We start from the raw sequence: 13,814 nt of genomic DNA, 5'->3' as shown, positions 1-13,814 counted from the left end.
CTTTCATTAGAGACATGAGAGCTAATTACTAACCCCTCCGAGGCTCCACCACAAGCCATTTTAGAGCCAACACCGTCCTTTAAATGATTTAAAAATCCTCTTTCCCTGCAATGAAATGGGCTACTCTTCCCTCCCTGTTCAAGCTAATTACTGTGTACTTCCCATCTGAAGAGGGACCCTGCTCCTTGTCCTCCTCAGACAGTGGCTCCTCACGGAAGCCTTTTTGGGTTGCTGGGAAGGGAGGAGGTAGAAGCATCTGAGGCTCTTCTCTGTCCAGGCACACATCCCAGTGAGTTCAGGAAAGCTGAGCCTGATGGAGACCAGGCAGGACAGGCTCAGGCTGGAGAGCTGGATGGCGAGAAATCGTTAGCGAGTAGGGAGAAAAACCGTCTCTCAGTGGTGGCCACCAGCCCCTCTGGGGCCTCAGTGCTGAAAAAGGTCCCCGCCCAAATCTAAGGCTTGAACATGCCCTACGGAGACCAGGGCAGGGTCAGAGAACTCTCTAGAACTCTCCGTGGTTCTGGAGTTTTTGAGCCTGAACCCTTGGGCTCATGATCTGGTGCACAAAATGAAAGGGGTGGTGGAAATGACCCCCGAGTATTATGATGTAGGCTATGCCTGGAACACAGGAGTTCATCAACTCCAAAAGCGGCTCGATTCTATGACGGGAGGCCCCTGCTCAGGCCCCTCTGACTCCAGGAAGTGATGCCAACAGTGAGCATCGTGACCCTTGTCTTCTTCCCCTCTGGCCCAAACCAAATGGGCGGGGGGGGGGGGATTTCTCTACAAAGGAGTGGTCTTAATTTCAGCATATATATAAAAGCTTCTTTCAAGAATATAATTTTATTCTGCAATTTAGATGTTATATTTATCTAAATCACATAGGGGGATTCCCTAACATTTTTTATTTAACTTAGGGCCTCTAACTTGAGCTCCAAACTTCATGGGGCTCTGTTCACTGGGGGCTTTGCTATGTAATCTTAGAGGTCACCCCCACACACACACACACATTCTGAGTCCCCTCCCCAGCGACATGTGGTGGTGGCTGTCACTATAGGCTCTCTTCCCACCCCTCCAGCAGTGGATGCACACCAATGCTCAGCCCAGAACCAGAACCTGTTAAAGTGGGATATAAGGGGGGAAAGTGGCATGATCCACCCTCTCAGGGACCCCAAGTCCTCTGCGGTGTAAGTCCTAGGCCCTCCTCAGGTCAAGCAGGACTCAGGCTCTACCTTCTGCCACTGGCCTTGTCTCTGATGGCCCTCACCACTCGAAGCATGAGGCACCATACTGCTGTCCCCCTTCTTCCTGCACTCTACCAGTCCTATACCCCTTTAAGCCCTGCTTTCTTATTTTTGGTAGGGAAACAGACATTGATAAAAAGTCCATACAGAGAAAGAGGCACAGATTTGAGTCCTACGATAGATTTAGGCTCCGGGCTTCTGACCCATCTGGGTGAGGATCGGATCCTGATTACACTTCTGGTTGCCTTTATTCCCTACAGGAATGCTCACATTTCCACCTACTCCCCACTGCTCCTCAGTAGCCCCTTCGTGCAGCAAAATAATGCCCTTGGGCCTGAAGAGGTTTAAGAGGGAGGATATCAAGGGCTCCTTGCTCCCTGTGGGCAGTCTAAATTCCCGAGGTCATAGGTCTGTACCATCTGGGAACTTGCCCCTAACAGGGCCAATGACAGCTCCGCATAACAGAAAAATTTTCTGCTTATGAAAAACACGTCACCTGTTTTGCTATATTGTATCTCACAGTCTCCCTGGGAGTGCATAGGTTAATGCCCCCCCCCCTTTACAGATGAGGAAATAAAGCACATTGTAATATAGCTAGGTGGTGCAGAGGAGAGAATTCAAGTCAGCTCTTCTGCATCTGGGGACAGGGTAGCTACTCTGTGGTATCTCAGGAATACACATCCATGTAAGCAGTACGTGGCAGGAATGAATGGGTGAGTATGATGTTGTCAGCACTCTGAAGAAGGGGCGGCCCACGTGGCACAAAACACCTGAGAGGAACCTGATATTGAGTTGCTTCCTGCGGAAAGAATAGCCGGAGATATGAGGGAGGCCTTACAGGTATAGGGGGAAGTCTGGAATCTCGACTGGTTGAAACGCAAGAGGGGACGCTGGAAGTGGAGTGGGTTTGGGGTTGAGGTGGGAGATAGGAAACAGGAAGCTGAACAGAAGAGTTTAAGCCCGGACTTGCAACACAAAGAGCTGTTATAGGTTCTTGAGCAGGACATGGGACACGAGCCCCTGTTTTCCAAGCCATGGCCACTTTCAATGTGTCCGCTCCTGCAGGCACGTAGAAAACCTCACTGGCCACTACTCCTCAAAGCTCCACCTTAGTAAGGAGGGTGACAGCCTGCAGTGAAGCAAGAGTACCAAGGAAGAAGGCTCTTGGTGGGTCAGGTTGGGGCCCAGGAAAGCAGAATTATTTGAGCTGGGCCTCAGATTCATCTGGTGGAGACACAAGAGAAAGGACACTTCAGGCTGAGACAAAGCAAGTGCCTAGAGGTGGGAGCTCCTCCCCACCCGGGGAGCACCTGGTGGAACAGGTGACCAGGGATGCTGCTAGAAGTAGGGGTGGAGGGAGCAAGTAAAGGGGTGCAGTTCTTGGAGACGCTGGATGGTCTCTGGGGAATCAGGCACATGATCAAGGTCAGGGGTGCCCTTTACTGGGGAGAGCTCCGAGGCCTGATAGACCAGAAAGGTTCTGCAGGTGGCAGAGTGTAGTACGTGGGGTGACATTTTTTCAGTGCCACCTCTGCCAGGGAGTAATAACGCCAATTAAAAGCAGAGAGGACCGTTTTCTTGGCTAAACACTGAGCATAACATGGCCCAGAGCAGAGCCCTGTGGCTGACCACTAGGCACCTCCTATCAGATTACCATTATTTAGTGATCTTTGGGGGCGATTCTCCAAACAGCTGACTAGCACTGCGTCAAGCACAGTTTTCCATCACAGGCATGGATGAAGTTATGAAAGAATTTATCAAAAGTCCAGATACCGCAAAGCATCCCTGATAGCCGTCTAGTGACCTAGGCAGAAAAAAGTAACGTTGGTTTAATTCATCTCTCCCTCCCATCTTCCCTCCTTATGTAACTCCTGTTCCTCCTTCTGCCCACCTTTCCATCTCTCCAATGTATGTTGAGTGTCTAATGTAGGGTAAGGCAAGGGAGTTATAAAAGAAATGAAGCAAAGTCCCTGCCCTAAAAAACTCTCACAGAGAGGAGGAGAGTCAGGAGCCAGCCTGTGAAAAAGTCATAACTCGGTGTGGTCGGTGTCACGACAGCTTTAGAAAGGGGAGGTAACGAATTTGGCCTGGGAGACAGGGAAGGTTCTGGGGAAAGGACACTTGAGCCATCAAACAAGGGAGGATGAGCATAGCAGACAGTGGGTACAGGCCCAGAAGTGGGAGAGAGTGGGGCCTGGGTGAAGGGTGGCCCAAGGTTCAGTGTGCCTGCACAGGGATGCGGAGGCCCTGGAGGAGGGCAGCAAGGCCGCATGGGGCGGGAGGGTTGGGGGGGTGTCTCCCGCTGGGCTGGGGAGATGGGCCTTTATCCTCGAGGAACAGGGAAATGTCAGAGCTTTGTAAGTGGAACAAGGCATGATCAGATCTGCACTCTTTGAAAGATCACTCTGGGGTGATATAAAGGGAGAATCAGAGGGAGCAGACACCAAGGGTGGGGACACCTGCAGTTTCACTTGCCCAGGTGAGAAATGAGTTTTGCATGGCTCCCTCCTCATGACCCCCCGCCGGGCTTTTTTTATTTTTATATCCATTCAAAAACATATACTAGAAGCATCCTGGGGGTGCGGAGGTAAAATGCTCCACCCTGCCACAGCCTCCAAGGTCTGTTTTTCCCCTTTTCAGAAAACCCAGCCTCCCATAGACCCTCCAAGGACTTTCACCCTTGATCTGCTCCTAGGGCATCTTCCAGTACAGAGAATAAAATGGCCAAAGCAAAAGTGTACACATTGGGCAAAGAATTTCTTACGAGTTGAGATGGGCTGTGGCCACCTCCTCCATCCCACGTTAGCAGGGAAGACATCTGGGCCTCATAGAGAAATGAACTGAGAATGGTGCCAATATCCCAAATGACTCAGATAAGGGCATATTCTGTGAGCGAAGGGTCTGTGAAAGCAGGGGCAGAAATGGGTCAAGCACTTCCTTAACCCAATAATTCCAGGTCATAATGTTTGGAGAGAAATAAAAATCAGGTTACTAGGAGGCATATGCATCCCTCTGGTGAGAACCAGCTTGTTGTGGTGGTGAATTTCTCTCAGGTTTACCCAGGAGGAAGCAACACAGGTCTGGTTGAGAGATTGTACTAGAAAGGGTCAAAGCGCGGACATCTTCTCTCTCATATAGACAAGGGAGCATCTCCCTGAGACACCCTCTGTGGTGGACATTTGGTTAAGGTCCAACCTCCATTCTGTAGATGATCAGTCTAAATCGAATGCTCTCTGCACCTCTTTTTTCTTATTATTCGTCCAGGGTAAGTAGGTATCCAAGTTATCCTGGTCAAACTAAGGACTTATATTTATGATTGGAGGAGAGGTTTTCTGTCTTTCTTTTGGTGTGTGAATAAAGAAACAGGTAGCCCTGTTTGCCACTGGTAGCATCTTTTTTTATTATTAAATTTTTTGATGTTTTTTTATTTTTGAGAGAGAGAGAGACAAAGACAGAAACAGAACGTGAGCAGGGAAGGGGCGGAGAGAGAGGGAGACACAGAATCGGAAGCAGGCTCCAGGCTCTGAGCCGTCAGTACAGAGCCCCACACAGGGCTCGAACTCATGAACTGCAAGATCATGACCTGAGCCAAAGTCAGATGCTTCACTGACTGAGCCACCCAGGCTCCCCGCCACTGGAAGCATCTTAGGACCACAAGGAAAACCAAGAAGGCAGAATGACACCAAGGAAGGTGGGATGGAGGAATGGGAAACTCCCATGTCCTTGACAGCTTCATTCAGCTGCTGGTAGTTCGTACTTGGGGCCTACTGTACTTCCTATACTCTTATTCTTCAAGCCCCTTTGAGTCGGGAGTTTCTGTTACTTGCAGCTCAAAGCATCTATACTAACACACTCTCCAAAGGGTTCCAAAGGCGGGGTTTTATACCCCCTTGGTGTAGTACAAGGGAACTTTTTGGTTGCCTAAAATCTCATGCCACTGTCTTCCAGCTTCCCGTATGATTTCAGGTGCTTCGTTAAACCCCTCAAGAGCAGAACAGCTTATAACCCCGTCCACTGGAGTTAAGTATGTATTAGACCAGGAGAAGACAAGGCAGAGTAGCACTCAGAGTAGAGGCAGGACCTTCTTTGTCCTCAGATGGGGCACTGGCCCTACAGCTCCCCAGGCCTGAGGGTCCAAGGGCCAATTTCCCAATTTTCCTTTCAAGAGAATATCAACAGACTATGCACTCGCCTCACCTGAGGGCCAGAAAGGAGGGCCTTGAACAGCAGGTGAGGGGTGGCTGTTCTCTCCTTAGGCAGCAATATATTCAGTCCCATCCAACCCTGCATTTCACCCCCTCCCTGACCCTGTTGCTTGAGGGGAAGGGCCATGTACATGCAGGTAGCAACTGGGAGATCCAATGTGCTGGGCCTCAAGCCCAGCCGAAGCCCGAGGCCAGTGTCCCAATGGGTCAACTGGCAGGCAGGCAGGCAGGCAAAAGCTGGAAGCTGTTGTTCTCTTGTTCCCTCAGGCTGAGGCATCAGCTAGAATGGGCTCTTGAAAGCTTCTGAAGAAGGAAGCTTGTGCAGTCAGCCTGCCCTAGCTCCAAGGCATGGCCTGGCTGGGACCAGGAAACCTTCAAAGCTGTTCTCCTTCCTATCCCCTGCCTTGGAAACATGAAAGGGATTCTGATGCCCCATGCTGGTTGCTTTGATATTCAGCCTTGCCCACTGAAAAGACATTTCCCTGCCAGTGCTCTCTGTCTCTCCCCTGTGACTCTTGCCCTGTGTCCTCTTTGTCTCTCCCTCTCTCTTTTCCTACCTTTCAGTCTCTGTCTCCTTTTGACTCTCTCTCCCTCTGTCTCTCTCTTTCTCTCCCACCCTCCTTCCCAGGCTCTATGTAGCTAAGATATTTTTTCTCCAGTAAAATCTGAGTCACCCCGTGTAAGATGGTTGGGCTCAGTGGAGAGGTTGCCACAGGGCCTTTGCTGGCCCAAGCCTGAGGCTGCACAGCCCCCACTCTCCTTTCTTAGAAAGGACGTGAGCCCTTTGATGTTTATTTATTTTTGAGAGAGACGGAGACAGAATGTGAGTGGGTTAGGGGCAGAGAGAGAGGGAGACACAGAATCCGAAGCAGTCTCCAGGCTCTGAGCTGTCAGCACAGAGCCTGACACCGGGCTTGAACTCACAAACTGTGAGATCATGACCTGAGCCGAAGTCGGACGTTCAACCGACTGAGCCACCCAGGCACCCCAGGACGTGAGTCCTTTGAAACGTGGGTGCTCACAAGTGGTTCTGCCTAAAGAAGTGAAAGCCTCTCTATGTCATCTGGGAGGCTCCCCCAGACCCCAGAATATCCCCCAGCCCATCTGCCTAGAACCTAAAACCATCATCATTAGTCAAGCCACTGGGAGTCCCCTTGGAGGGGTGTGGTCTGCCATATGCACAAGATTGTGTTTAAGTCTCGTGTTTTGTCTTGAAAGTTCACAAACATCTTCATAATTCAGTCTTTTTAAGGTACGCTTTTTTAATGAAATGTAAACAGAAGTGCTCCCATCTTAAGTGCTCGGTCCCATGATTTTTCAAAAGAAGCACACCTGTGTCACCAGAACCCAGAGTAAGGGGTTCATCAGCAGCACCCTAAGAAGCCCTAGTGCCCCTTCCAGTCACTGTCCCTGAAAGGCGACCTCTATTCCGCCAGTCCATAATATATGCTTTTCAAAATATATGTTTTAAACTCCTTTCTACATAGCGAAAGTGTTGTTTGCAGAAGCCTGTACTTGTCCTGTGGCATTCCCAAGTCCCAGCATAGCACTGGGTGTTCCAGATGAAAAAGCACAGAGTCTCTTCTTGCCTGTCTTCCAGAAACTTCAGGAAATGAGGACTAGCTTTAACTATTACCACCACTGAACAGTTAAGAAACCAATGTTCAGAGGGATGTGATTTGCCCAAGGCCACTGAGCCTGAGGGATAAGTCAAGGATTTGAAACCCCTGCCAGGGGGACGCCTGAGTGGCTCAGTCGGTTAAGCGGCCGACTTCGGCTCAGGTCATGATCTGGTGGTCCATGAGTTTGAGCCCCGCATCAGGCTCTGTGCTGACAGCTCAGAGCCTGGAGCCTGTTTCAGATTCTGTGTCTCCCTCTCTCTGGCCCTCCCCTGTTCATGCTCTGTCTCTCTCTGTCTCAAAAATAAATAAACGTTAAAAAAAAAAAAAAAAAAAAAAAGAAACCCCTGCCAGGACCCTGAAGCTCTAGGGGGAAAGAGATTTGCTCCCTGGAGCCTGAGTTGTCCCATCTGATGAAAGGATTCCTGATGAGAGCTTGATAACATCATATTAGAGACATACAGGGGGCAGGGGACTAGGGTTTAAGCAATACTGACTCCTAGAATGTGGTCATGACAATGAGGGCAGGATCCCAGGCAACCTGACTGAGATGACCAGTGGGCCAGTGGGTGCTACCTTCAGAATCAGACTCCCGAGAGGAGGTCACCTTAATCTTCTGAGCCAAGCATGACCTTGGGCTCCTGGATCCATTACCAAATACTCAGTGGCCCTTCCCGAAGGGCAGAGGAGAACAGGACATGGTCCTGCCTCCATAGTGTGGCTGGGTGACCTTGGACAGGTCTCTTCCCTACTCTTATTTACAAAAGAAGAAACTAGAAGAAATTTCCCAAAACAGCCCAATGTGGCTTGCAGCCCCCAGGCCCCCCCAGCAAGGTATGCTGCCAGGGCCGAGAGTCCTGCCAGGGTCACATTAATAGAACAGGACTCAAATGGTCTAGAAGGGGAGAGCTGGATGGCGCAGCCCCACTGCCCCCCCACCCCCCAGGCTGGAGGCCTCCATCTCACCCTGAGGAAGGCTGCATGCAATTCTCAGCTCGCAGGGCTCAGAGGAGGGGGTCCCTCAGCAGATTCTGGGGCTGTAGGAAACCCACTTGGCGAGGATCACACCAAATTTTTCTAAAATTCAGAGAACTGGAGAAGGCGATCTTTTTGGCTCCCTTTCAGAACAATGAGTGTGAACCTTAGTGGACGGGAGGGGTTGTGGAGGGGGTTCTTGCCAAGAACCTTATTGCCGACCAGAGTATGGTGTCTAACATGCGGCACATGACAGACTCACTCTGCTCTCTCCTGGCCAGACCACTTCTGGCCTTTGGACTTCAGGAAGGAGGTTCAGGGTGGGAGGGAGAAGACAGACCATGTAGGACAAGGAGCCTGTGCTGCAGCTGAGCTGGTTTACCCTACGGGAGAGCAGCCTCAGGGGCATGGTTTTCCTGACCGTGGAGCAAAGTGGTCAGAAGCGAGGGCTCAGGTCTGGCAAAGTGGGGTTGGTGTCTCGTGCTACTGCCCTCACCAGTGACCTTTGCTCAGGTTACGTCCTATGTCTGTGCCCCAGAAACCCATCTACCTCACGGGATCGTAGGAGCACTAAATTGAGTTGATGCGTGACAGGTGCCTTGTACTGTGTGTGGCACATAGTAGTTCAGTTAACATTAGATACTATTATGGTTATTGTTGTGAGCTGAGTGGCTCTTCTGGGGAGTGGGAGACTCGGGGTGGGGGTCAGAGAGAAAGGAGCAGGCAGACTCTGTAATAAAGACCACCCTTCTCGGTATGAAAGCTGCCTCAGTGGCTGTCAGCTTCCCACCCCTAGCAGTGTTCAAACGGAAGCTGAATGACCCCCCTCCCCAACTCTAAGCGCCACTCCCAGCTCTTAGCCAGACTTTTGGGGTCCCTTCCACTTTTGCACCTGGCAGGGATGCCCATGACAATCTGTCTGTCTGTCCCCTGGGCTCTTATTCCAGTCCAGAGCAAAGGAAATGGGCAGGTGATGTGGTCCCAGCCAGTGTCTGCAGCGGAGGATGCAAAAACTCCTTCCTGATTGATCTCTCTGCTCAGAAAGGCCTTCAGAATTCCTCTTTCTGAGCACAAGCAGCAGGATAGGGACAGGGATGAGGGCAGGAAGAGGTGGCTTAATAAAAAATCCCAATAAAGCTCTGCAGCCCCTGGTGGCCAGGGGCAGGTCCTGGGCACAAGCCTTCCTTAGACCCGCCCACCCGGGGGCCCTGACTAATATTCCTGGAGCCTCTGTCTGCCCTTGGCTTCATTAACAATGCTGAAGGGGCTGAGAGGTCCAAGGGGGCTCCCAAATGCTGCCTGACAATATTGCTGAGCCGCCCACACCAGCCCCACCCCAGTGCACGCACACCCCCCCCCCCCCCCCCATTCCAGACCCTCTGCTGAGGAATGGGTTTGATTCAATCAGATATTTGCCTGTGGGACTGGCCGGGTCAATTTATTATGGGCCGATGCCAGCTCCAGGGAGTCAGGCAGCCCTGGCGTGGAATTTGGAGCGAGGACTCATTAAAGAGCAGCTGAGATGTGCAGGGGTGGGGTTCTGTTCCCCCAGAGCAAGCAGACCCAAGGTAGGCTCTAGCTAGAAAAGGCTGGGCTGGGGTAGCTGAGGGCAGAAACAGAGGCACAGCCCACAGGGGGCACTGCCCTCCTGGTCAGAGCTGGTCTTCCTCCCCTGTGAGCTCTGGGTGTGACAAGCTCAGGCCTTGTTCCCTCTACCTACCCCCTACTCTAACGCTTTAAGGAGTTGGGACTCAGAAAAGCTAAGTCTGGCCAGTTTGAAGACAGCCAAGACAAAGGCCTGGTGCGGGACCGCCAGGAGCGCTAGGCCCTCAGCTGCCTACAAAAGGAAGGGAAAGGGAGTATGGACTTTGCAGTTCAGCTTAAAAAACAAACCTGTGAAACAGAGCCAGGCCCCCCTCCCTCCCCCTCGCTCCAGCATTAGCAGGAGGGGCTGAAAACATTTGTTCAGAGAGAGGGGGGGTGAAAAACCCTAAGTGCTTCTGCTTCCTTTTTTTTGCCAAATCATGCAGAAGATGCTGGCAGCTGCAAAGATTCAATTATGCACAATGCGAAAAATCATTTACAAAAATAATGGCACTCGAAAAAAATGGCCTCTCCAGAAATGGCGTGGAACAATAAATCCGTTAATTAGCTAATTAATATTCAATTGGGGTCAGTGGGCTTAATAGAACCTTTCTTGGAGACCCAAGAAATTCTAAACTGCCGCGAGGCGCCTGCCCACTGCCATTATCTCGGGCGAGCAGGCCCTTATCGGGCCGCCAGCTGTCCCCGAACAATGCAGGCCCTTATCAGCTGGGGCAGCAGCCCTGGCCGCTTGCTCGGGCTCCCTCCACCCAGAGGAACACACAGCCTCTTGGTAATTGATATATGGCGCAGCTTTGTCTGAGGCTGTTTGCTCTGCTGGTATTTAAGGCAGCGCGGGCCCCCTGATTGATTGCCATTGGCCAAGTTTCTGCCGTCAATGACAACCTGTCAATGAGGGACCAGCCAATGACAGTGGCTAACACTCCTGATACCCTGGCCACCTGGGCCAGGCTGGAGGCCCGACACATGGCAACATGACCCATTGGGTTTGACTTGAGTTTGTTGCCCTCCTCAAGTGGGAACCCAAACCCTCATAGCCTTGAGTGTTTGAGTGGAGGACCAGCATCCCCTGCCCTGCTTTGCTGAGAGGTTGGGCCAGACCCTCGCTGCTCTAAGTGTAGTACATGGTCTTGCAGCATCTATCGGCTGGGAGATGGCCGAAATTCTTGGGCCTCCCTCAGATCTCCCGAATGTGGCTTTCTGGGGATGGGGCCCAGTAGTCTATGTTTCATCGAACTCCTTAGATGACTCAGATGCATACTGAAGTTCAAGAAGCAGTTGACAAAATAAGAGTTCCCATTCCTAGCTGTGTCTTAGAGTCACCTGGGTTGGGGGAGAACTCAATATACACATTCCTGGGTCCTGCCGTATAGAGTCACTTTTCCCTTATCCGCTGAAAGCACTGAGGTGTACAAGTCACCCTGGGAACACTAGGGCTGGCCAACAAACAGTGAAACAGGCCGCCATGATCGTGGCCCGTTGGGAGTCCTGTCCAGTATAGAACAAGGCAGCACATGCCCACCAGGATAGTCAAGCTCTGGCTAAACAGGATTTGAGCTCCAGAAAACCCATTGGGAGCCAATGACAGTCCATGTGGGAGGAAGGGCCCCCAGGCTAGCCCCCAGATATGTGAGACCCATAGCAAAGCTGAAACTCAGTACATCTCTTTAGCAGCAGGTGCCATGGGCAGAGAAGGGAAGAGAAGGAAGTGGAGAAAGGGAAGAAGATTATGGAGAAGGGATTTATCTATTCTCTCCCCAAGGCTCACACCCCAGATTCAGGCCTTGGCTACTTCTGAGTGGGCAAGTGTTCCTCAGTGTCCTGCATTCCCATCCTGCCCTACCTTCTCTCTTCACCCCAATGGCCCATCCTCTATCATGTACCTTCCCAGGTCTGCCCCATCAGGTAGGGCTCAGTGTTCCATAGCTCACCTCTCCCTGCCTTCCCCCAACCCATACCCCCATGTCCAGGGTCACAAGCACTCAGGGAGCAGCTATGGCTCTCTCCACACATCAAAGAACAAGCCTGAGTCACTGAGGTAGAGGGCTTTAGTCAGATGTGGACTTGGAGGCAACCTAGGATGAGGAAGTGGGGAGAGTGTATAGCACTCTTCTCTCAGGTGCTATGTGGGAGTCAGTCAAGCAATAGGAACCAGAAGGCCATGGGTAGGGGCAAACACCAGGCATAGCCCAGCTCAGCCTTAAAGCCCCTGACCCCACAAAGTTGGGGAGGAATTTGTAGATCACAGAGCTTGGTGATAGGAGTTCAGGGCTCTGTTTCCCAGAGAGCCAAGGCCAGGTGCAAGGTGGACTGAGCATCAGCAAGTGACAGGGCCCCAGCCACAATGGGGCAAAGCTAGTCTGAGCAGAGGGCAGCTCTAAGTAGGAAGGTGGCATCCCTGGGCAGGTAACCCAATGGGGCCTTGAACAAGTTAGGATGAAGTGATCAACCCTAGCTGGGGCCTGAGGCAGGGACCAGCTGTGATACTGAGTGAGACCAGAGTGACATCTCTTGAGCCACACTGAGGCCACAGGTAGGTTCAGTGGCTGATGAGAGAGAAAAGAAAGAAGCCAAGGAGGCAGAGATTCGTTAATCTAAGCACTTCCTTTGTTTTTAATGCGATTCCACAGCAAGGGCTCAATGTGCTGCTCCTTTGGGGTCATTCCTGTCTTGAGAAACAGGTGCCCTTAGGGCCTTGACCTCCATGTGGGAAGGTTAACAGCTGCCCCAGGCCTCTGGGGAAGCTCAGCGGCTGCACGCTGTGTGCGCTGTCACTAGCACTCAGCATGGGACCGGGCATACCTCATGCTCAGAGTCCCAACTAAACCATCTTTTCATTGGTGCCCTCCCTGGGGACTCTTGGTGCATCAAAAGGCTGTTGCATAATATCAGAGGCAGTTATCCATCATCCAACACTCTGCTGCTAGGTTAAGTGACTGCCATTCTGATATGTTAACAAACCCTCATGAGAAAAATAACCTTCCATTTAGTAAGCAAAACATTGACTTGAGAACCCATGGATTAGCCCAAACCCTCATTTACCAAGTTAGCAAGTAACTTCTAAAGCTTCCCAGAATGTCAAAAACAGTCCCTTCCTTCTCCCACGAATGTGCACATACATGACTTTTGCCCTCATAGGGCTCCTGGGCCCTCACTGAGCAAGTCTGTTCCTTTGAAAAACTCGGGTTTGGCTCAGCTTGTCAGATCTTGGGATTGAAGGCCCAAAGTAGGCTACAGTCTTGGCTCCACCCACTTTGGAGAGTGAGCATGTGATCCCAGGTTGGGGGTACTGCCCTGCACAAGATGGTGGCAAGAGCAAGATACCCCCATCCTCCTCTGGCAGATCGAATCTGTCTAGGTTATGTTTCAGGAGGCCACTGGATGCTGGTCCCCCTCGGAGAGGCTCCCATAGCCAGCTGGTGGTGGGAGAGAGAGACCGTGAGACTCAGAGACAGACTTGGGAGAGAGAGACACCAAAAGCGCTGGTTGGTTTGTGTAAGAATGAGAGGGAGCTCTAGTCATTGGTTAAATTATCTGGGACTCTCCTTTGGCTGCCACAGAGACTTCCTATGTCTATGATGACAGATGCCAGGTGGTGGTGGGAGCCGGGGTGGGCTGGGACACTGGAGGTTTTCCTGACCCAAAGTCCCTATTTTGATCTTGAGTCTCTGGTTTCCTGCAAGCCCACAGTGGGCTCTTTCTTGAGCAGAGAAAAAGCAGAGCGTGTTCCCAATTCCCTCAGCCCCTTGTCCTTGAAACACCAGACATCAGACCAGTGTCCACCGTGACTTTATAGATGAGGGAACTGAGTCTCAGGGTGTGTCCAAGTACACAGTATATACATCGAGTCAGGTGTTAGGCTGGGACTCCAGGAACAGCCCTCTATCTCTCTTCGCTTCTCTGCCTCCTGCCCACCACTCACTCCTCTCACCTGTCTCCATTGTGGGGGAGTCCAGGCCCCACCACCAAAGGAAAGAAAGTTTCTGCTCACCTGAAAACCAGCCATAGGAGCAGGAGGCCCTGAGTGCGCCTGCGGAGTTTGGAGCTCCTTCAACTTCACGACTAATTGCAGAGAGGCAGTGGGCGGGCTCTTGGCAGGCGATTAGCTGTCCCACTGCATGAATAATTTGCATAGAAAATGCTTTATTTTGGCAATCTATTAAAGG

The 13,814-nt window shown here is 51.5% G+C and overlaps 1 long non-coding RNA gene across 1 annotated transcript in view; it reads right to left on the bottom strand.

Annotated features, from left to right (window-relative positions):
- LOC122231329 overlaps nucleotides 1-13,711 on the bottom strand; it is a 35,325-nt gene extending 21,614 nt beyond the window's left edge. Inside the window, exon 1 of the long non-coding RNA XR_006208518.1 lies at nucleotides 13,640-13,711. This is a non-coding gene — a long non-coding RNA (uncharacterized LOC122231329). The remainder of the gene's footprint in view (nucleotides 1-13,639) is intronic.
- Between the last annotated feature and the right edge of the window lie 103 nt (nucleotides 13,712-13,814).

The sequence above is a fragment of the Panthera tigris genome, chromosome D1, assembly GCF_018350195.1.
Source record: "Panthera tigris isolate Pti1 chromosome D1, P.tigris_Pti1_mat1.1, whole genome shotgun sequence".
NCBI classification, from domain to species: Eukaryota; Metazoa; Chordata; class Mammalia; order Carnivora; family Felidae; genus Panthera; species Panthera tigris.
This window is presented reverse-complemented; position numbering and strand designations above follow the sequence as displayed.